The 23,527-nt window shown below is 40.9% G+C and overlaps 1 protein-coding gene and 1 pseudogene across 4 annotated transcripts in view; one reads left to right on the top strand and one right to left on the bottom strand.

The window, feature by feature from the left end:
- PRICKLE2 (prickle planar cell polarity protein 2) overlaps positions 1-23,527 on the bottom strand; it is a 367,969-nt gene that overhangs the window by 80,996 nt on the left and 263,446 nt on the right. The window lies entirely within an intron of this gene.
- Positions 6,735-11,529, top strand: LOC129471035 (thioredoxin-dependent peroxide reductase, mitochondrial-like; annotated as a pseudogene).

Genomic DNA, 23,527 nt, shown 5'->3' with positions numbered 1-23,527 from the left:
ATGGGAAAATACTGAGTATACTTTCTGGCACTACAAAAATTAAATTTGGCACAATCCCTGAAAATCCTGCAGATCGTTCATTTTAGTCCAAACATGTTTCACTTGTTCATTTTTTGGAGTAAATAAGCAAATCCAATAGAATTTTGTCAATGATGATCATTACCAAGCTATTACCCATTATGCTGATAACTGTATTTTTCATTCTGCGTGTATTGAGCATATTTATTCAAAAGCACGCCTCTTGAATGTGCTAAAGACTTTGCTCCATTTAGACATTCCCAGATAAAGGTGCCCTGTGATTCCACCCCAGGTGAAATCATACCAGGTACCTTTCCCCTAAACAAAAGCATTTTGAACACAATAAACTGGCTTATGAAAATGAAATAGCTGAAGGCCTTTATTTAAGGTGTAACTCTGCAACAGGAAAGTTTGGCAGCAACTTCAGTGTGTGTCAGACAGATCGCAAGCGCTTTAGTCAGTGAGCAAATAAAGTCTACAAAGCAAAGCCTCGCCCAGCTGGAAAGATGAGGCTTGTTGGAAGGAACTGCACGTTTGATAGCATTTCTGCCCGGGCAGAAAGATGGAGGCTGGAGAAGCAATGACTCTGCATTTGGGAGAAAAGTGTACTAAAAGTAAGCTGATTTTTTTTTATAAAGAAGTATGCAAAGCACTTTATTTAGAGCACTGGGTCTCAAACTATAGCTTGCATCAGAATCACCTGGAAGGCCTGTTAAAACACAGATTTCTAATTTAGTAGGCCTGGGATGGGGACATTTGCATTTCTGACTCCTCTTCAGGTCCTGCTGTTAGTCCAGGGAACACACTTCGTGAGTTTTAGAGCTTTCTACTGTTTTCCCTCAACAACCAGCATTATGCAGTTGCCAGGCAAATGGTAGGATTCCCATTTTCTTCAACAGATCTAGGAAGCCCAGAAAAGGGAAAAGAACTTGTTGGACCTCACCCAATTTTTCAGGTGTCTCCTTCCACACCTAGATATATGACTCAGCAGGGGATTCCACCAGCTCTGGCAAGAACAAGAAATCCTAAGGGCAAAGTGCTCACATTTTTGGGTGGCAACATTTTCCTTATCAAAAGCATCCTTATTTTCTTAGAGCAGAAACCCACAAAGGAGAAGTTAGACTTTCTTGGCCGATTTCAGAATGAACTGTTCTTCACCACCTAGATGGGGAGGGGGCCCAATCTTTTGGCTTCCCCGGGCCACAGTGGAAGAAGAACTGTCTTGAGCCACACATAAAATACACTAAGACTAATGATAGCTGATGAGCTTTTAAAAATTGCAAAAAAAAATCTCATAATGTTTTAAGAAAGTATATGAATTTGTGTTGGGCCGCATTCAAAGCCATCCTGGGCTGCATGCGGCCTGTGGACCACGGGGTGGACAAGCCTGATCTGAATGAAGGAAGCCGTCATTGAACTATTGACTTACTGAGTGACCCTAAGGCTTGAAGCGTTTTTATATACAGTATTTCATAAACCTTCTGCACACTCTGGAGGTGGGTATATCATACTCATCAGATTCAATATCACATAGTTACAAAGTGACAGAGCCACCTTTGAGCTTGACTTCCCCATCCTCTCCTTCTGTTCTCCTTTATCAAGAAAAAAAGAGACTGAAGAGACTGGCAGATGGATGGGAAAGAAGGAAGAAAAAACCAAATCACACACAGATACAGTAGATTCCCAATAGGTCTGCATGGCTGACCACAGAAACGATGAACACATTTTCCTTTGGTATTCTCCAGAACATAACCAACACATAGCTCCAAAATAAAGCCAAAATGAACAGACAGTAAGTCAAAAATCTCCAAATTACACAGTCTTTCCACAACACCATGGCATGATGGTAAGAGAGTTGTGGCAGAGTTTTGCCACCCATATCCACTTTTTTTTCTTCCTTAACAATACCCTCATTTTACTGACAGCATCAATATACTCAGCTAAGAATAATATTTCTGCAGCTCCTTAGTAGCTACATGTGCCCTTATACATTCTGGCCAATGATATGGAAGGGTGTGACTTCTGGGAGGCTCTTTTAAAGGAGGCTAGACAGCTGTTAGCCAAGACCTTTTTTTGCCCATTCCCCCTTCTTCCTGCTTCCTGTCTGGAATGTAAACACGATGGCTAGAGCTCCAGCAGCCATCTTGTGCCATGAAGTAACCTTAAAATGGGAATGGAAGCTGTAACCTGAGGATAGTACGACAGAAAGTTATGAGCCGGGACTTCAAAAAATTTTTTAAATTTTTATACCATGGAGCCACCAGACCAACCCTGGATTGCCTCTCTCTGAACTTGTGAGTGAGAGAAATAAACTATTTCTTTATTTACAGTCTCTGCTGCTAGGAAGTGAATGCAATTCCTAAATGATACAGCAGTGGTTTTCAAACAGTAGCACACTTTAGAATTATCTGAGGCCTTTATTAAAGATGATTGCCATTTTCATCCCTCTGGGTCTGAAAAGGAGGCCAGAACTATGCACTCTTAACACCTCAGACAACACCAGGAGAAACACTAGTTTAAGGAAAAGGCAAACACAGCCACAAGGTAAAGGCCAACCCTCCTGAAGTGTAATCTCAGATATGAGCTGGTACATTTGGAAGGTTTTATAAAATCCAACTTAATCCAGGGACTAATTCGAACACTGAGCCTTTATTTCACATTCCCCCTCACCTGCAGTTTGAGAAGCTTGGAACCTTGTTTAATCTACCTCAATTCGGGGAGGTAATATCTAAAATGCACCCGAGTATCTCACAAGGCAGGTTGTACAGAGAAGGGAAGGATGCTGCCTGAATTTGCTGCACGTGGTGGTCTTTAAAAAAGTACACAGTGGTTCCCAAATGGGGACCTGGAGGACCATCAGGTAGCATTACAGCTGTGAGCAAATAGGGATGGGCTGCTGATGAGGGCCCCTGTGTTCATTTTGCCCCTATTTGCCAGAATTTCATTACCCAAGCAATAGGAGAAAAGTGCCGTTAAGTGGCATTTAAGAGGTGAAATTGTACCAAGTTTGGCTCCTTCCCTTTTCTCCTGGAGACTCATATTATAATTTTAATTGGTTTACTCAGGAAGCAATTTAGGAAACAACAGTCTAATGCCTAATGCCTAAACAATGTCTCCATCATGTTGAACTCCCCTAGGATCAGGATCAAAATCAGAAATAAAAGCTCATTTGCAGTATTTTCATAGAACAATCTTTCAAAGACTCCTTTCTTTTGTTCACACTTGATGTCTAATTCAACAGTGATTCTTGTTGGATGTCGGTTCAAAACATAGCCAGAATTCAGTCATCTTCCACCACCCCTGCAGGACCAGTCTAGCTATGACTAAGTGCTTGCCTGAGGTATTGCTGTGGCTGCTTCTGGACCCGGCTCTCACCTTTGTGCCTCTGCAGTCGAGTTATTCAGCAGCAATAACAACTCCATTGGAATATAAACCAGAGTGTGTCACTGCTCTGCTCAAAACCCTGGATGGTCTGGGTGCAGTAGCTCATACCTGCAATCCCAGCACTTTGGGAGGCTAAGGCAGGATAATTGCTTGAGCCCAGGAGTTTGAGACTGGCCTGGGAAACAAAGGTAGACCATGCCTCTAGAAACATTAAAAAAAAAAAAACATAGCCTGGCTGTGGTGGTGCACACCTGTGGTGCCAGCTACTCTGGAGGCTGAGCTGGGAGGATCACTTGAGCCTGGGAGGTTGAGGCTGCAGTGAGCGGCGAACGTGCCACTGCCCTCCAGCGTGGGTGACAGAGTGAGATACTATCTCAAAAACAAACAAACAAACAAACAAACAAACAAAACTCAAAACCCCCGAAAACCCTGGATTATCTCCCACACCTCTATGATGCAAAGCCAAAGTCTTCACTATAGCACCACGACCTCACCTCCTTACAACCTGGCTGACTCTGTCTCTTATTGTATTCCTTTTGTTCAGGTCTTTTGCTCTCAATGACCTCCTTGCTGTTTGTTTCACCTCATGGCCTTTACACCAGCCATTCCCTCGGCCTGAAAGGTTATTCCCCCAGATATTTACATGGTGTCATCCTCCTTTCTTCCAGTCTTTGCTCAGTGGCCACCTTAGCTGCCTTCCTTGACTATCCTAATAAATTAGCACCTCTATCCCTTATCTCCCAACCCAGTACTTCTCAAATGGGGGCAGTAATACCCCCCAAGAGATATTTGACAATGTCTACAGACATTTTTTGTTATTGCAACTTGAGGAGGGAGCCACTTTGGCATATATAGTGGGTAGAGGCCAGGGACGCTGCCAAACTTCCTACAATACATGGGTCAGCCCCAACAGCAAAAGATCTCCATCAAAATGCCAACAGTGCTGAAACTGATAAACTCTTCATCTGCTTTTTGTCAAAGAACTTATCAGTTGTTGACAAATGATCTATTTGCTTGTTGACTTTCTCTTCCCTCTAGAATGTGAGTACTTAGGACTGTGTTTGCTGTATACCCCCAGAAGAGGGTCTGGCATGTACTAGATACTCAATAAGTGTTGGTTGAATGGATGCATGCTGTATTCAAACCTTACCTTTCTAGCTGTCTGGGTTATCAGAGGATCTAGACAGACACATATAGCAAGAGAACACACAAGTGAGATTTCAAGAGGAACCAGAGTAAAACTCATTAAGCTTCTCTTTCATTCCATCAAAGCATTTGCTTTTTCACCAAAGATTAGTGCTGTGGCGGGGGTGGAGGAGATGCTAAGTAAAGGATGCATGGAATAACTGTCAATATACTGTTTATTTCAGAGGAAGTGACAAAAGCGACACCCATTTGTATTTGAAGCCAGAGAATTTCTTTCAAGTTGAGTTAACTTTGTTTGAACAAATTAAGGAAAATAATTATGTTATGCCCTAAGCTGGTACCATAATTCAAAATCACATGAGTTGCTTTGCTCCTATGCCTGTTAGTTCTCACATGCCCACTCTTTCCAACCCTGTTTATTCTTTTATTTAGAATATTAAACTTCAATGTTTTGTTAGAAAATACATTCCATTTAGTTTGGAGCATTATCTCACATTTATTTTATCTTGTGTTAAAGAAAAGGTTGCAGAAATGGAAGAACTTGGGGTTTGAACATTTTCTACTTAAGCTGCACTTAAATAGAATCCCTCAACCCAATTTTATCAAAACACCCCTTGCAGATTGTCTACACATCTGCATATATGCCCTACTAAAAATTCCCCAACAGTTGCTAACTTCATTTGACAACAGTTTCAATGCTGCCTTTAGATAAAATACACACATACATAAGTAAGAAAAAAGCAGGATGGCAGTTTCTTACAGGGGTTACCTATTTGGACTCTGCAGTCAGATTGTTTGGGTTCCACTAACGGATGTAACACTTACCATCTGCATGTAGTTGGGCAAGTTATTTTATCTCTTATAGAAAGTTAATATTTCCATCTGTAAAATCGGGACAATAGTATCTATCTTGAAGCATTAATAAGAGGCTCAAATGATATCATGTAACTAACAAAGAGAGAGGCACAGGCTGAAGGCTCTATATTTCTTGGCTTTGAAGCAGTCTAATGCATAACTCGTAAATGTCTATGTTATAAACAGAATTGTGTACCCCCTGTGATTCACATATCAAATCCCTAACCCCTATATGTGACAATATTTGCAGACAGGGCCTTTAAGGAGGTAATTAAGGTGAAATGAGGTCATAAGGCTGGGGCCCTATTCAATAAGACTGGTGTCCTTGTAAGAAGAGGAAGAGATAACCAGGAGTGTGCACGGCGAAAAGGCCGTCTGCAAGCCCAGAAGAAAAGCCTCACCAGAAATCAACTCTGCTGACACCTTGATCTTAAGCTTTCGGACTCCAGAACTGTGAGAAAATAAATTTCTGTTGTTTAAGCCGCCCAGTCTGTGCTATTCTGTTATGTTATCTGTGATACACAAGCGTAAGGAACTGTTGAGTGCTTGTGGGGAAAGCACACACACATGAATGAGAAACCACCTCTAGGTGGAAAGAAGTTATATTTGGCAGACGGTATAAGACAAGTAGACAAATGACTACAATACAAAGTTAAAATAATGCAAAAGCCATAAGAGGTAGACAAAAACACTACAAAGATTCAATAAAAAATAAGAGGTACCGATTTGTAGCATTTGCCAATTTCCATAGGGTATGGGATCCCACTATGAATCCCACATTCAAGCTACCAGTGTGATGTCATCAGATGTGGAATTGGGAAGAGCTATACATAGCACACCACCACACAGCACTCCCACCATACAGATATAACAGGCAAAACAGTCTCAGGAACATAGACAACAGTGGAATAGGATAAATTAATTAGGAAGTGATGAATTTCAAGTATTTATCATCTTTAAAAAATATAATTTATTTAATTATAAGTTTATATAATTAAATTTTCATAATGGCTGTATTTAACAACTGATTTACAAAATTCCTGAAAACTGACCAATTGGCTCCTGCAAGGCAGTATGAGGCCGGCTCTAGCATATCACTGTCAGAAGCTTAAATGGCCAGTATCCTTGGCAAATTCTCTTTTAAAAAGTAAAAAGGGCAGTAGAAGAGCTAAAGGAGATTAAACAGCTAAAGAGCACTTCAAAGAGTATGATGACAACTTATCTGTTGCCCAACTCTGTCTTCAACAGTCCCAGCAAATCACACATTAAGCCAAGTTGTCTATCTCAGCTGACACATACTTCAGAGTAGTCACAGCTATTCTGTCTCCCAGTCTTTTCCAAATCCCCAGAATTTTGCCCTTTCTCTAAACTACTCTTTTCTTTTCTCCCTTCATGTTTTCTTTCTAAACTCCCAGGAATAATAAGAACTGATGAACACTCACAATTATTTATGTATTGGTGGGTGTTGTGTTTTCTCAAAGTAAAGAGGATGTGAGTTAAACATAGTGTAGTTCCCCAAGAAGAAGAAAAACAACAACAAAACCCCCACCCAAACCTTAATAAAACTCCTTTTTTATGCTAGCATGTTGTTATCAAAGTGTTTTCTAGTAGGTAAGTGATTCTTACTTAATAGAGAAAGAAAAGATTCTCCACTTTGGGAATAGCTACTCCAGTATCAACTAAGTTAATATTTACCTACAGCATAGAAGAAAGAAATTGCATTTGACGTTGAATGTTTAAGTCCTAACCATGACAAGTTCTAAGCGTGCAACTTTGGCCAAGTTAAGTACCTTCTCTGGGCTTCAGTGTCCTTATCTCTAGGACTAGAATAATTGTATTCATCTCATAGAGTTATTGTGAGTATTTAAAGTGATGAAAAGGTGGCTCCTGCATGCACTGAATATGGTGGCTGCTGTGGGAAGGTTGTTCCTCGCTTTGGTTGCCCGACATGTGCACACCATCCTGTCTCTGCAGTCCTTAGGCCTGTGGCTTCTGGGGAAAACATGATTGACAAACATATTGTGGTCTGATTCTGGTCCAGCAGAATTCGCCTTTGGCACAAGTTTCCTCATACCATGCACTTGCTGTCACTCTATTTTTAAGGTACAGCCTTTGTCAATGGAGAGTTCAAAGATCTAAGCCTTGATGATAATAAGGGGAAATGTTTGGTGCTTTTCTTCTACCCTTTGGATTTCACCTTTGTGTGTCCACAACAATTTCTTGCTTTTAGTGATAAAGAATGAATTATACAATGTGAACTGTGAAGTTGTTGCAGTCTTAGTGGATTCTGACTTTAGCCATCTTGCTTGGATAAATATACCAAGAAAGAATGGTGGTTTGGGCCACATGAACATCACACTTTTGTCTGATTTAACTAAACACATTTCCCGAGACTATGGTATGCTGTTAGAAGGTCCTGGTTTGCACTAAGAGGAGTCTTCATAATTGACCCCATGAATTTATCAAGCATTTGAGTGTCAGTGACCTCCCAGTGGGCTAAAGCGTGGAAGACACCCTCTGCTTGGTAAAGGCATTCCAGTTTGTAAAAAACCCATGGAGAAGTCTGCCCAGCAAACTGGACACTAGAGTCTCCCACAATCAAGTCAAATCAAACTGTTTCCAAAGAATACTTTGAGAAGGTAAATCAGTAGATCACCCCATGTGTTTGTGCACCATCTCACCACAGAGAGGAACCCCAGTTGGCACCTGCTTTTAGCATTTCAAAGATGATTATTTTTGTAGAAGGCAAGGAACCTATTATGGTTGTATTCATAAACACTACTCTACATGTTTTGTTTTTGTAATACTGGCTAAGGTTTTTTAAACATGGTTAGTTGCTAGTATAAGGAGTCTTCAGTGGAAATATCTTGATGGCTAGCTAGTTAGTTTCTACAGAACACTAGTTCACCTTTTCTTAGATCGTGTCTTCAATGGAAACACTCTTCTTTCTTAGCCTTATTTGAATATTTGTCTACACCAAAGTAGTACAACAAGCATTGAAAGCTTCTGATCAAGGGTCCTGAAATTTTCTTCCTGAATTTCTTCATATGAAACTGAATTTTTTCAAGTTAACAAAGATCACAGCTTTAAGTTCCTAGCTTTATAGTTTAGTCATTTTGTTCATTATATCTACATACATTTCTAGATATTGACTGGTATAATTGATTATATAGGATATTTATTGAATCCAGGTATTGCATTTTGAAATTATTACAATTATTTTCTTTGCTGGTGTTCAATATAAAATATAATAAAAATAAACATTTTTAAATAAAGTGACAAAAGAATGAAAATACACTGTGAACTATAAGGCTGTACATAATTGTCAGATTAGTTTTATTATTATTAAAAATAACAACAAAACTAGCAATTAGAATTGCTTTGGGCTGCTAGTAATCATGACCTGAGAATAGTGGCCTAGGACTGGTTTGGCATTTTATAAAAACCATGAAGCATCTAGGCTCTTCCTGTCTTTCTGTACCCACCATCCATGTGTTAGTGACATCTATGCTCAAAATTGCAAAATGGCTACTGGAGTCTCAACCATCACATTCACGTTCCAGGTAAAAAGGTGGTAAGATTAAGAGGCAGATGGATCAACAACATTTAAAGAGTTTTACTAGAAGTAATAAACTCCTATTTATAATTCCTTGAATAGGACTAGCTGCAAGGGAAGCTACGAAACAGGGTCCTTAGTAGGGCATACTGCTGCCCAGAATGCAATCAGGTTCCATTAGTAGGAAAGGAGGAGATGCTAAAACTGGGTGACACCTAGCAATCTGTCTCCAAAGAATATCTGAATTTTGAGTTATCTGTTTCTTATGTGGGGTCCTTAGGAGTGTCCTACATGGTATCTTTTCTGTGCATTTTAAATCATTGTTTTTGATTCTGCACTTCACATGTAACATAATTAGTCCATTATCCCCCTCTATTATTATTAGTTTCACAGGGTTATGCAAAGCCAGTTTGAATAAAGTTTAGGACGCAAAGACAGGAGGAATTCTAGGACCAATTCAAGTTTTCAAGTGTCCAAAGTGATTCATAATGACACATGCTATAATCCAAAGAAAGAATTCTTTTTGCAAGAGACTGGAGCTTGCTGATCACAGGACGTTGTTGGAAACACATTTTAGAATACAGGTAACCTTTGTTTCAAGTCAGTACATTTAAGGCAGTTTCATTTCTGAACATTAAATACATGACTGAGAAATGACCAGAAAATATGAAAATGAAGGAACTCACTTATACATTGCAAAGGATATATTTCTGACTACCATGGCTACTTTCAGCCTGAGTAACTTGCCTTGCCCACTAAGTTTCAAATGTATCATAAAAAGAATTGTGAGAATTCGGTCTTTCCTGTCCCAAAATGCCAAAAGATCAGTGAAGGTAATACCTTGGCCTGCGGGTTATAGTTTGCATATAGCCATAAAACCCTATAGGGTCTAAATTATGCCACTTTAGAGAAACAGACAGGAAAGAAGGTTTGGTTTGGATGAGCTAGAGTATGCCACAATATCTCAAATACCACCAAAATATCACTAGTTTCATACTGCAGTGTTTTTTAATTAAAATTTTTTATTGTGGTATACATATCACAAGATTTGCCATTGTAAACTTTTTTTTTTTTTTTTTTTTTTTGAGGTGGAGTTTCACTCTTGTTGCCCAGGCTGGAATGCAATGGCGTGATCTCGGCTCACTGCAACCTCCATCTCCCGGGTTCAAGTGATTCTCCTGCCTCAGCCTCCCAAGTAGCTGGGATTACAGGCACTCACCACCACATCCGGCTAGTTTTTTGTATTTTTAGTAGAGACAGGGTCTCACCATGTTGGCCAGGCTGGTCTCGAACTCCTGACCTCAGGTGATCCACTTGCCTCAGCCTCCAAAAGTGTTGGGATTATAGGCATGAGCCACCATGCCTGGCCTCATTTTAACCATTTTTAAGTGTACAATTCAGTGGCACTGGGGACATTCACAATGTCATGCAATCATCACCACTATCTCGTCACAAAACTTTTTCATCATGTTAAACAGACACTCTACACCAAATAAATAATAATTCCCCATTTCTCCTTCCCTCAGCCCCTGGTAACTTCTAATTTACTGTCTGTCTTTATGAATCTGCCTAGTCTAGATACTTCATATAAGTGAAATCATGCAATGTTCGTCCTTTGTGTCTGCTTATTTCACCTAGTATGTTTCCAAGGCTAATTTCTTTTTTTTTTTTTTTTGAGACAGAGTCTTGCTCTGTCACCCAGGCTGGAGTGCAGGGGCGCAATCTCGGCTCACTGCAAGCTCTGCCTCCCGGGTTCACGCCATTCTCCTGCCTCAGCCTCTCCGAGTAGCTGGGACTACAGGCGCCCGCCACCACGCCCGGCTAATTTTTTTTTTGTATTTTTAGTAGAGACGGGGTTTCACCGTGGTCTCGATCTCCTGACCTGGTGATCCGCCCGCCTCGGCCTCCCAAAGTGCTGGGATTACAAGCGTGAGCCACCGCGCCCGGCCTTCCAAGGCTAATTTCTGTTGTAGCATGTGTCAGAACTTTGCTTCTGACTAATTATTTCATTGCAAACCACAGTTTGTCCATTTTTATCTGTTGATGGAATTTGGGTTGTTTTTACCTTTTGACTACTGTGAATAATGCTTCAGTGAACGTTGGCGTACAATTATGTTTGAATCTCTCCTTTCAATTATGTCGCATATATACCTAGGAGTGGAATTGCTGGATGATATGGTAATTCTGTTTAGCTTTTACAGAAACTGCCAAACAGTGCTTCAAAGTGGCTGCACCATTTTACATTCTCACCAGCAATGCACAGAAATTCCAGTTTCTCCACATCCTTACCAACATTTAGTTTCCAGTTTTTAAAATTATAACCATCTTCGTAGATGTGAAGCAGTATCTCATTGTGGTTTTGATTTGCATTATATTAATGACTAATGATGTTGGACATCTTTTCATGTGCTTATCAGCCGACTGTATATCGTCTTTGGAGACATGTTGATTGAAGTCCTTCAGTCATCTTTTTTTTTTTTTTTTTTTTTTTTGAGACGGAGTCTCGCTCTGTCGCCCAGGCTGGAGTGCAGTGGCGCAATCTCGGCTCACTGTAAGCTCCGCCTCCCGGGTTCACGCCATTCTCCTGCCTCAGCCTCTCCGAGAAGCTGGGACTACAGGCGCCCGCCACCACGCCTGGCTAATGTTTTGTATTTTTTTAGTAGAGACGGGGTTTCCCCATGGTCTCGATCTCCTGACCTCGTGATCCGCCCGCCTCGGCCCCCCAAAGTGCTGGGATTACAAGCGTGAGCCACCGTGCCCGGCCCAGTCATCTTTTAACTGAGTTGTCTTCTTGTTGAACTGTGTATATTCTGTATCTTAAACCCTTATCTATAGCATGATTTTATTTCTGTCTCACACTGTATCCTCCTATAGGTAGGCAGAGACCCAGGTGATAGGGTCTCCATATGGAGATATGCCTCCATGAGGATGACAGCAGAGAAAAGGATGGTTGGAGCTGAACACTGGCAGTGAAAAGCTTTTTCCTGGATATGATACATGTGACTTCTGTTCACATTTCATTGGTGAAAGCAAGTCTCATGGACATACCTAACTTTAAAGGGACTGAGAAAGTACATTCCCCCTCTGTGCCTGGAAGAAGAAGGAACCAACCATTTGTAAATAGCCATAATCCTTGCCACAGCAGGGAAAGAATAGAGTACTATGTAAACAGGATATTACATTTTGCAAAGGTAAACACAAGTGATTCTCTTTATTCATGGCAGTTATGTGCTATAAAATCACAGCAAACACTGAATTTCTGGATACGAAACATTCCTCCTAGGAGAAATATGGGGTTAGGTTCCTGTGAGCCTCTGGTCCCGACATTTTCGTTAACCAATTAATCCATAACCTTGTTTCATGTGTGTTTCTGTTTAAGGGCAACTTACTTAATATGTATTGCTGATTCATTAACATTTAACTTATGCCCAACAGCACTATAACTCATGCCTGACTGAAGATTACCTAACATACATATTTTCTTTCTTTTGTTTTCTTTCTTTTCTTTTTTCTTTCTTTCTCTCTTTCTTTCTTTTTTTCTTTTCTTCCTCTCTCTCTCACACTCTCTTTCTTTCTTTCTTTCAGACTGAGTTTTGCTCTTGTCATCCAGGCTGGAGTGCAATGGCACGATCTCGGCTCACTACAACCTCCACCACCTGGGTTCAAGTGATTCTCTTGCCTCAACCTCCAGAGTAGCTGGGATTATAGGCATGTACCACCATGCCTGGCTAATTTTGTTTTTTTAGTAGAGATGGGGTTTCTCCATGTTGGTCAGGCTGGACTCGAACTCACTACCTCAGGTGATCCGCCTGCCTCAGCCTCCCAAAGTGCAGGGATTACAAATGTGAGCCACCGTGCCTGGCCTAACATACATATTTTCTCCATAAAGCACATCACAGCCTTCTTGCTTTTAGAAACACTAGATGGCACTTCACTATGCTTGGGGCTATTTTAAACAGTGAAATCACCAACAAAAAGCATAAGATGCAAAAAAGTGGCCCTAAATAGACCACTTGTTTATTCAGTCTGTGAGCTGGAATAAGAAAGCACAGAATTAGCTGTTCTACCTCAGCTGGCCATGTATGCATTGGGCAATTCAAATTTTTTATCCGTCTGTGTATGCCTGTTAATGACCATGAGAGTGCTGCAAGTATTGATTTTGAGGTTACAAGTAAAGTCTGCAAATGACCATGAAAGTGCTGCTGCAAGTATTGATTTTGGGGTTACAAATAAATTTTGGCAAGTGGGCACATTTGCAAATGCAGAATCATGAAAAATGGGGATCAACAAAATTATAAACCACTTGATCATCAAGGAGTAAAGGGCTGAGCCAGGATTTAAATTTAGGTCTGACTTCAAAGCTCATTCTCTATCCATTTCACCCCACTGTCTCCAAAAACTAGTCAAAGGATTATACTCTGTCCTACGTATTTGATGAATCAATGAGCAGTGTAGTCACAGTTCATTCTTCAAGCTTGCAATTCCTGCTAAAACCTTAAATACTAAACAGGCCAGAGTGGCTGCTTAATCATGAAAGCCACATGGATCAGTTTGAACTCCAAAGAAGGCAGAAATCAACTGCATTATTGAGTAACGTGCATACTTTGAATGTTCTGTGCGTATATTATATAACGAGGATTATGGGAACTAACTCAGGCTTGGTGAATTTGTTTCCCCTTTGGTCTGTGCAACAGAAGTTAACGTGCCCAGGTTCGTCCCCAACAAAGGCCATGTGGTCCTTGAAGGGACTGCTCCAATTCCTGAGAGTTATTTTATGTATGTATGTGTTTATTTATTTTGTGGTAAAATATACAGAACATAAAATTTAGCATTTTTACCATTTTTCAACAGCATTAAATACATTCACATTGTTGTGCAACCACTACCATGATCCATCTCCAGAACTTCTTTTATCTTCCCATACTGAAGCTCTGTACTCATTAACCACTCACTTCCCATTCTCCTCCCCTTCAGCCCTTGGAAGCCACCATTTTCCTTTCAGTATCTACGAATTTGACAATTTGAGAGTGATTTTTTTTTTTTTTTAATAGAGTCTCACTCTGTCACCTAGGCTGGAGTGCAGTGGCACTATCTCTGCTCACTTCAACCTCCACCTCCTGGGTCCAAGCAATTCTCCTGCCTCAGCCTCCTAAGTAGCTGGGATTGCAGGCATGTGCCATCACATCCAGCTAATTTTTGTATTTTCAGTAGAAACGGGGTTTCACCATGTTGGCCAGGCTGGTCTCAAACTCCTGACCTCACTTGATCCACCCACCTTGGCCTCCCAAAGTACCAGGATTACAGGCGTGAGCCACTGCCCAGCCGAGAGTGATTTTTAGCATGTGTTGGGAACAAATGTTTTTCTGTGGTATATTCTCTGAAATCATGGTGAAAATCAATGGGGAGAAAATGAGTCAGATAGTGTATCTACACTTAGATTTAAGTCCTTTCCTAAGCAACTTTCCTTCTGTTTTTAGTAAGACAATTAAGGATCGCAGGGAAGATGCTAGCCCCAGCCATTAGAATCTATAACAAATGAAATGATCTGGGAACTCAGTTGAGTGTAGCATTTTCATTGAGAAGACCTAGGAAATAAATCACCACTGATAATTGGGCAAGTTATAGCTTCTGAATTATTAGTCTCAGGCCATTCACTTTATTATATGTTACATATTATAGAATTCCGTTTATACAGTACCTCTTCCTGGCTCACGACAGAGTCTTCTGGTTGCTCTAGGAGTGGCATGAGAAGCAACGAAAGGTGTTAGCCAACAATTGTGAGAGACAAGCACTCAGTATCAATGAGGCTCAGGCCCAAAAAAGCAGTTCTGGCAGGCACCCTTCCGCATCCCGACAGTCCCAACATCCAGCCTAAAACAACGCTCATCCTCATGCTATCACAGTCTTCATCCAAAACCGGAGATACTGTTAGGTGGGTAGCCAACAACCGTGCCTCACTACTAGTGCACTTTAGTTTTGGTTATCGATTATAAGTCTGTCCTTTCTCTTTGTCGCCTATAGCATGCTTTCCCCTTGTTTTAGTTATTCTACTGACAGCTCTTCTAGACCCCTTTCTGAAAATAGGCAGACAATGGATTGAAAAGAAAAAAAACCAATGTTAACTTTTCTACCACATGTTTAGGAAGTAACCTTTGAAAATGGGAGTTTCAGGATCCGTCGTTATGTGTTAAGTGAAAGGAGCAAAGATGTGTGAAAAATAACAGACATAAAATGATCTTAAAATTCTTAGTATTCATACGATTTCGTTTTAAAGAGAAACTACCCAAAATTATATTTTACTTTGGCTTGAGTGAATATGAACCCAAGGTATGGTGAATTGGTTCAGAAGTATATTGAGATGCAGGCTACTCAAGATGGGAAGAAAAATATTTCATGGGTAATCTAAGATGTGGTATTAAAACGTGTGTCACAGACGATCACTATTAAGGAGGAAGACAAAAACGCTGAATAACTGGAGCTTTGTTAAAAGTGAAAGAAGGAGGAAAGCACAGCAAGTGCAAAGGCATGAGGTGGGAGGAAGCTTGGAGTTCTTGAAGAGTGGCCCTATGATCTGAATGTGTTCCCCCAAATTCATGTGTTGGAAACTTATTCCCCAATGCAACAGTGTTGGGAGATGGGACCTTTTGGAAGTTGCTTGGAACAGATTAATGCTGACATAAAGAGGATTTGTGGCCAGGCATGGTTGTGGTCACTCACACCTGTAATCTCAGCACTCTGGGAGGACAAGGTGGAAGATCCTTTGAGTCTGGGTGTTAGAGACCAGCCTGGGCAACATGGTGAAACCCTGTCTCTACAAAAAATACAAAAATTAGCTGGGAGTGGTTGTGTGCATCTACAGTCCCAGTTACCTGGGAGGCTGAGGGGGGAGGATGGAGGATCATCTGAGTGCAGGGAGGCTGAAGCTGCAGTGAGCTGTGATTGTACCATGGCACTCTGGCCTGGGTGACAGAATGAAACCTTGTCTCAGAAAGAAAAAAAAAAAAGGACTTGCTGGACAGTGGGTTCATCTCTTCTGCTCTTCTGCCATGTGGGGACACATTCCCTCTTTTGCTCTTTTGCCTTTCACCACCTGAGGATGCAGCAAGAAAGCCCTCACCAGATGCTGGTGCCTTGATCCTGAACATTTCAGCCTCTGGAATTGTGAGAGAATAAATTTCTGGTCTTTATAAATTACCCTGTCTCGGGTATTCTGTTATAGCAGCACAAAACAGACCGAGACAAGTGGCTAACAGACTAAGACAAGGATCCAGTGTGGCTGGATGTTTAGAAATGGCGAATAACTACTCTAAGAATAGAAACATATTCTACAGCTTTCCACCAAGCAAAGGAAAATGAAGAAAACTGGGAAGCCTTCATTAAAAAAAATAGAACCCAAGAAAACAGGAAAAAGCAGAGGAAAAAAGAGCAAATAGAAAATAAAGTGGTAGGAATGATTACATAAGTTATCATAATAAATTTAAATGTATTATATCCATCAATTAAAAGATGGATTATCAGTTTGGAATAATAGGAATGCAATATCCGTCATGTGCTGCTTGCATAGTCCTACTTAAAACCATAAGAAAAGGCTTAAAATAAAAGAATGGAAAAGCATAGTCTTGCAGTTACTCACCAAAAGAAAGCTAGGATGCAATATTAGTATTATGCAAACCAGAATTTGAACAAATACATTTAGGCAGGATATAAAGGGATGTTATAATAGGTCCTTGGTCATTTCAAAATTATTAGTGATACAATTTATTGACCAGTTTTATAATGGCCACCAGTTCACTACTTCTATTCCTGAAAAATATTATGTAGCTGTTCACAAACTTTTTAAAAGATATTTTCTGTTAAAATAAACTAAAAATAAATAACACATTTATGTATAAGGAATGTTACAAAAGAATAATCTATCAAAACTATAGTATAACCACAGGTTATGTTATATATTATATACTATAACTTGTAGGCACCTAAAAACATAGCCTCAAATGCATAAAGCAAAAACAGAAATATAAGGAAAAACAAATCTATAATTACAGAGAAAGACTTTAAGTTGCCTTCGTTAGGCATTGATAGGCCAAAAAGGCAAAAATGATGAAAGCTATAGAGTGTATCATAGCAATAGTAATCACTGTTCATGAACTCTATCATCTTTCTTCTAACAATTTGGAAACATTGCCGTGTTTATTTTTACTTTATAATGGAAAGAAAATATTTCACATCTTTACATTCCAAATGGGAAATAGAAGCTAGAAGACGCAAAGAAACTTGGTCAAGGCCACTTGATCACTGGCTGAAAACAAACTTTTCTGATACATGACTTTTCCTGCACTTGAATGTTCTCTTTTCTGTGTATCTTCCCAGTCTACATTCCTTGGGTATTTCCCCCAATGTCGAAGGGGAAGAGTGGTATATTAACTGCTCCCTAAGCACTGGTCCTATGTGACAATGGGCAAGTCACGTATGTTCTCTGAGACTGTTTCCTTCAATATTAAATCCAAGGTTTGCGCTTAAGAATTTCTGTTCTGTCTTGTTTCGCTTATATCTTAGAATGCTGTAATTCTTGCCCCCAACATCTATGGACAAGAACTTCAGACTTAGATCTCAGTCTTGTTTCCCCAGATAGGCCTTACCAAGAAAAGTGTTTTCAAAACAATTGGCCATTCTAGTCTGGAAAGATATACGTTTCTTGAAATGCCAGGTACTGATTAAGTGCTCTGTAAGGCAGGAAACATTACTGTCTTCATTTTATAGATGAGAAAGAATGACCTCAACAAGGTAAAACAACTTGCTCCAATCATAAATATAGCTGGACAGTGGCAGAACTGGATCAGGTCCCAGCTGCGTCTGATACCACAGCCATGGCTCTTAATTACTGTGCTTGAGAAAGACCACAGTAAATGGTCCCACTGACCATATTTCAGCAGAACTGTTTCTTTTACTTATGTTAGTTATTTTATTTTTTTAAGACACAGGGCCTTGCTTTGCCACCCAGCTGTAATGCAATGGTACTATTATAGCTCACTGCAGTCTTGAACTCCTGAGCTCAAGCAATCTGCCAGCTTCAGCCTCCTGAATAGCTGGGGCTACAGGCCCACACCAATGACCGACTGATTTAAAAAAAAAAATTTGAGATGTAATCTTGCTGTGCTGCCCAGGCTGGTTTCAAACTCCTAGACTCAAGCCATCACTCAAGTGATCCTCCTGTCTCAGGCTCCAAGTAGCTTGGATTACAGGTATGAGTCACTGTTCCAGGCGAGGAGAGCTGTTTCTCATGGCATATTCACCATCCAGATGAATTCTTGACTATCCACACAGCAATGGGGCACAAAAGAAGATGGATGTTTCAAAACTATGTTCAAGCCCAACCTCAAATTTGTCCATGTCATTTGACCTTCTCTCTGAACACACATAGAATTGCCAAGTGGTTGGCAAACTTACTTGGTTGGCACTGCAGCTTTTTTCCCTGGTTGCCTCTCTAAGGCTATGATTCTTGCAATAATTTACAGAATGATGGAAGAGAAAGGAGACTATAATAAAAGCCCAAATGTTAGGGCCTACATGTTGGATACTGTCCTTGGGAACATACAGAGATTAAGTGTTCACAGTTTTGACCATCAGCCCTGAGGGAATTATTACCCTCTCACCAAACCCCGGATCCAATGAGGATGGACACACCACCTCTTTTTTCCTGACACCCTTTGGCAAGAGTCAGAAAGGTTTCTCATGACCCCAGGATTGTAGGGAAGTTAATGTTTACAGACACCCCTAGGTTGCTGCTAGAATTTTTGGTATCTTTCAGTAAGTTAGGAAAAGACAGCCTTCCCAACTAAGAATTAGAAAAAGTCAGTCCCCAAGCTAGATTATCTGATAAAAGTAATGGCAAAAACAGCAATTACTTTTGTACCACTCTAATAATTGCCATAGCAATAACAACTACCACCACTATTTACTGAGTGCCAACTACGTGTTAGGCACTGTCCTTGGGAGCTCAGAGATTATGAAATGAGCCAATCTGTGGAACTCATTTTCTTGTGCCATCCATCTGGATGTTGATGAGTTTCTACCCCAAATCTCCTTTTCATTGTGCATGATTAATACTGAGCAGTTCTTTCCGACAGAAGCTTGGCAAAAAGCTTAGCTACTCCCTGAGGCAATTGATGAAAACTTAGGAAGCCTCCACCATTGGCATGGGAGGAAGCTTGCCTTCCTGTTTGCTAAAGAGTAACTTCATTCATTCATTTATTCAATCACTTTATCGAGGTATCAACATATAATAAATCACATGTAAGTATACGATTTGGTAAGTTTCAACATATGTATATACCCATGAAAGCATCAACATAATCAAGATAGCAAATGTACCTATCACCCCCAGAACTCTCCTCGATCCTTCTGTCGTTCCTCCCTCTCATTTCCCCATCCCCAAGTAAGCATTGATCTGCTTTCTGTCACTACAGATTAGTTTGTATTTTCTAGAGTTTTATATAAATGAAATCACATAGTGTGTACTATTTTGCCTGGCTTCTTTCATTTGGAATAATGATTCTCAGACTCTGATTCACTTTGCATAGATCAACAGTTCATTCACTTTTACTGTAAAGTAGTAGTATACTACATGGATATAATACAATATGTTTATCCATTTACCTGTGGATAGACTTTTGAGTTATTTCCAGTTTTTGACTATGGAGAAGAAAACTAACAGCAGCCACTTTAAAAACCCCAAAAGTTTAAAGCATTGTTTCATTTAATTCTCACAACAATGCTGTAGTTAAGTACTGACATCCTTATTTTTCAGAAGATGAGATGAAAGTTTGGGAAGGTGAATTAACTTGGCCAATGTTGGAAAGCAGCACAGCTAAAATTTGAACACAGAGCTAGTTATCATCAAAGCTTAGACTCTCAAACACTTATGAGCCCAGAAGGATAGGTATTCAAAAGACAGAAGTTATCGGAGGCCAGCACAAAGCCTGATGCCTGCATGGGTCTTCCATGAGACACTTTCTACATCTACCTGTGTATGGCTCCAGGCCACCTAAAGCAACATATAAAGACTGGTGTTGGAAAGCTCCAGTTTTTGATTGGACCTGGAAAACTGCTATATTGAAATCACACCTATACTAACAGCTTGCACATATGGGTACTTAATAAACAACTGTTGAACTAATAAATGGCTGAATGCACAAATGAATGAATAAATGAATGGACAGGCAGATAAATACACTGAGGAAGGAAGTTAGTTACTTGCTGATTTGGTGGTGGATTAATCCAATCATCCCATGAAATTACTCAAAATATCTCCTGCGTCATAAGGCAGAGGAGATCATCTTGATACTACATCAACTCTCACGCCAGGCTACAGTGTAGACTGCCCAGTCGGCAGAAAGGGTGTACAGCTGTGAATTCATGCAGGAAGTCTAAGTAAGGGGCCAAGTCTGAATCTTTAGGACCCCAGAGTGAATTTACTGTAAAGGTTGGAGATATCTGTCTTGAAAGCTAGAACTCCAATTGCAGGTCTCTCTTCCTGTATTTGCAAATGAGCCTTGGCCTCTCCAGGCCTCATAATCTGCATGCGAGCCTTGACAAGTCCCTGCTGGTGGAATCTGGCCATGTTGCTGCTGACTTCATCTGGCAGAGGACCTAAAGCCTGGGAACCCGGGTTCTAGTCCCAACTCTGACAGCTCCATTGAAAACAAGTTTATTAACAGGCAGTTTTATTGAAAGCTGCACACACAGGCATATTTCCCATTGCCATCTGATGACATCAGTGTATTTCTGGAGCCAAGATAAATACAGCATTGTTCATGTGACTAGCTTCCCGAGAAGAGTGAGGTGGACTGCTTTGAAGCCTCCTCCTGCCCTGCCCCCTTCTTCCCTCCCTTCCCAACTCATCTCTCGAACTGCATTGAAAACACCGAGGTGAGTGACAGTGAAGGCTAACTAGGAGATGCAGCTTAGGGGGAATTTAATCCAATTCAGTTGGAGAGACATGCATCTTCCTGTACCATGAAATTCCATTTTGATCTCAGCATGTGCTGATGGAGTAATGAAATAAAGACAACACTCTGCAAATGGCTGGTGAGTCTAATGATGGTTTTTATGGGGGTTTTAGAAGGGCTATTAGATTGTGCATTCCTTTCCTATAAGGCAAAACCACCCAGCAGACCTTGGGAGATGAACCATTTTGTCATTCTTCTCTCCCTTCCCCCAGCGTCTGCCAGCCTTTGTCCCTCCTGGTATAAATAGCTTCACACATAAAAGAGCAAAACTGTCAGTAGCCTGAAAGCTAACGGTAAAGCTGGACGCCTGGCACTGTGGCCCCAGCCGGATGGTGGTGAGTCACAGCTGTATAATTCACGGTCCTGCAGTGAAAAGGATCAGCGCATGCTCTAGGTTAACAGGCCAGAAAGGGAGCTGAAGAAACAGGGCCAGTGAAAGACTTTTAAAAGCATCTTGAGTTTTCCTTTAACAATCAGCCTTGTATTTGGGTGATATCCAGGGCATGCCAGTCAAAGGCAAAAAGACAGGAATGGGATCAGGTAGCTTCTGGGGCACACCCTTCATCAGTATCTGCACGCAAATCTGCTGCAGTGTCTTGGAGATTCAAATAATGATTCTGATGGGGACAACAGCTACCATTTGCTGAGGACCTATTTTGTGTCGGCTTTCTCCTAGGATCCTTACAAAGATGAATTCACTTCTTCTCTGTTAGCTACTTTAGACTTGGGCAGAAGCATCCCCATGTTACAGCTAAGAAAACTGATGCTCGAGATGCCCAAGGTTACAGAGTTAAGTGACAGAGTCAAGATGTGGCCTCATCTATTCCTCGCAATGTGGCTTTTCCATTAGCCAACAGTAATGGCTCTCAAGCTTTGTCATGCATGAGAAACACCTAAAAGCTCTGTTGAAACAGATTGCTGGGCTCCATCTTCAGAGTTCTGGTTTGTTTGGTCTGGGGCAAGTCCCAAGAGTCTACATTTAACACGTTCGCCGGTGATACTAGTGCTACTGGTCTGGGAACCTCATTTTGAAAATCACCGGACGAGGCAGACCAAATCTGCGTAATCAAGCCATCATTCCATGTAACAACCCCGCTCAAATGTCACTTCTGCAGAGAGACTTTTCTTAGCCATCCAATATAAAGTAGATAGATTCTCTAAATCAGGGGTCTGTGTTTCAAATCAGTCCCCCTTCCTGTTTTTGTAAGTAAAGTTTTATTGTCACATGGCCATGCCCATTTGTTCACCTATTGTCCGTGCCTGCTTTCACATTACAACATCAGAGTTGGGTATTTGCCACTGAGAATGTATAATCCATGAAGCCTATATTTACTATCTAGATCTTTACAGACAAAGCCTGTCAACTCCTTGCTCTAGATCATATCACCCTTTCTTATTGCTTTGTTAATAGACATCAGTCTCTGAATGTGTCTTGTTATTCAGCTATTAAGTTGTCTGTCAGCTCCACAAAGGCAGAAGTACTTGTTTTTCTATTCACAGCTGTCCCCTAGTGCCTAGGAAAGTACTTGGCATAGAGTTGGCACTCAATAAATATTTGCTGAATGAATGTCACTATTGAGTGCCCAGGTACGTGACGCTGTCTGTACCAGTAACATGACAGCCCCTGGAGGAAGTACAGTAAAGCCAGGGTAAGAGAGTGAGATAAGGATAAACAGAGATTTGTCGATAGGGAAACAAATCTTTGAAGCAAGGCCATGCTGCTTCCTGCAGTGGTGGGGAAACTGGAGGTGGGGAAAAGATGAATTCCTTAGTCACCAAGGTCAACTTCAGATTAGGAGAAATTTCCCATCCCTAAGAATGAAAGAGCCTGTGTGACTCATGCTGCTCCCCTCCTCCAACTCACACCAAGTCTGCTCTCTTGGATCTGATTCCCCGAGTGGAGCAATGTGCACGCTCTTCACTGTGCATGAGGAAAGGGTGGAGAAGGAAGAGCCTACACGGCACCGGAATCAGACAAATGGCCGGTTTAAGTACCGTTTTTGTCCCTCGCTGACTGTGGCATCTTGGTCAAGTTTCTGATCCTGTGAGCCTCAATGATTTCAACGGAGAAATAGAAGATTTTGTACCAAGGACTAAATGGGATTGTTTATTCATGCAAACCCTGTTTATTAAATGGCTAGTATGTGCCCAGCATTATTTTTGGTACTGAGCATAGAGTGGTGAATAAGACAATGTCCTTCTCTAACAGACTCACATTTTGGAAGGTAGTACGGACATAAATAAACGTAAGTACAGTACTAGCTATGAATTTAACATATGGAAGATGTGACCTCTGTAGTCAAATGGGGGCTCTCTGTTGCCCTATCTGCACCTGGGGCAGAAACATCAAGGGGATGGATGATCAAGCGCCTCCAATTTCCCAGGGGCAAGCGAGGTAGTAGGACTGTCCCGCCTTCATGTCCAGGGGTGTCTTGGCAAGCACTGAGCACTGCATGGGCTCCATTCATTTCTCCCCAGTCTTCCAACATTCTCCCCAAATTCTTTGTGCACAAAGTTGGTACTGATTTTATTTCACTTCTGAGTTTCACTCAAATGAATA

Source organism: Symphalangus syndactylus, chromosome 21 (assembly GCF_028878055.3).
Source record: "Symphalangus syndactylus isolate Jambi chromosome 21, NHGRI_mSymSyn1-v2.1_pri, whole genome shotgun sequence".
Lineage (NCBI taxonomy): Eukaryota > Metazoa > Chordata > Mammalia > Primates > Hylobatidae > Symphalangus > Symphalangus syndactylus.
Note: the sequence above shows the minus strand (reverse complement) of the source record. Positions and strands in the feature narration are given on the sequence as shown.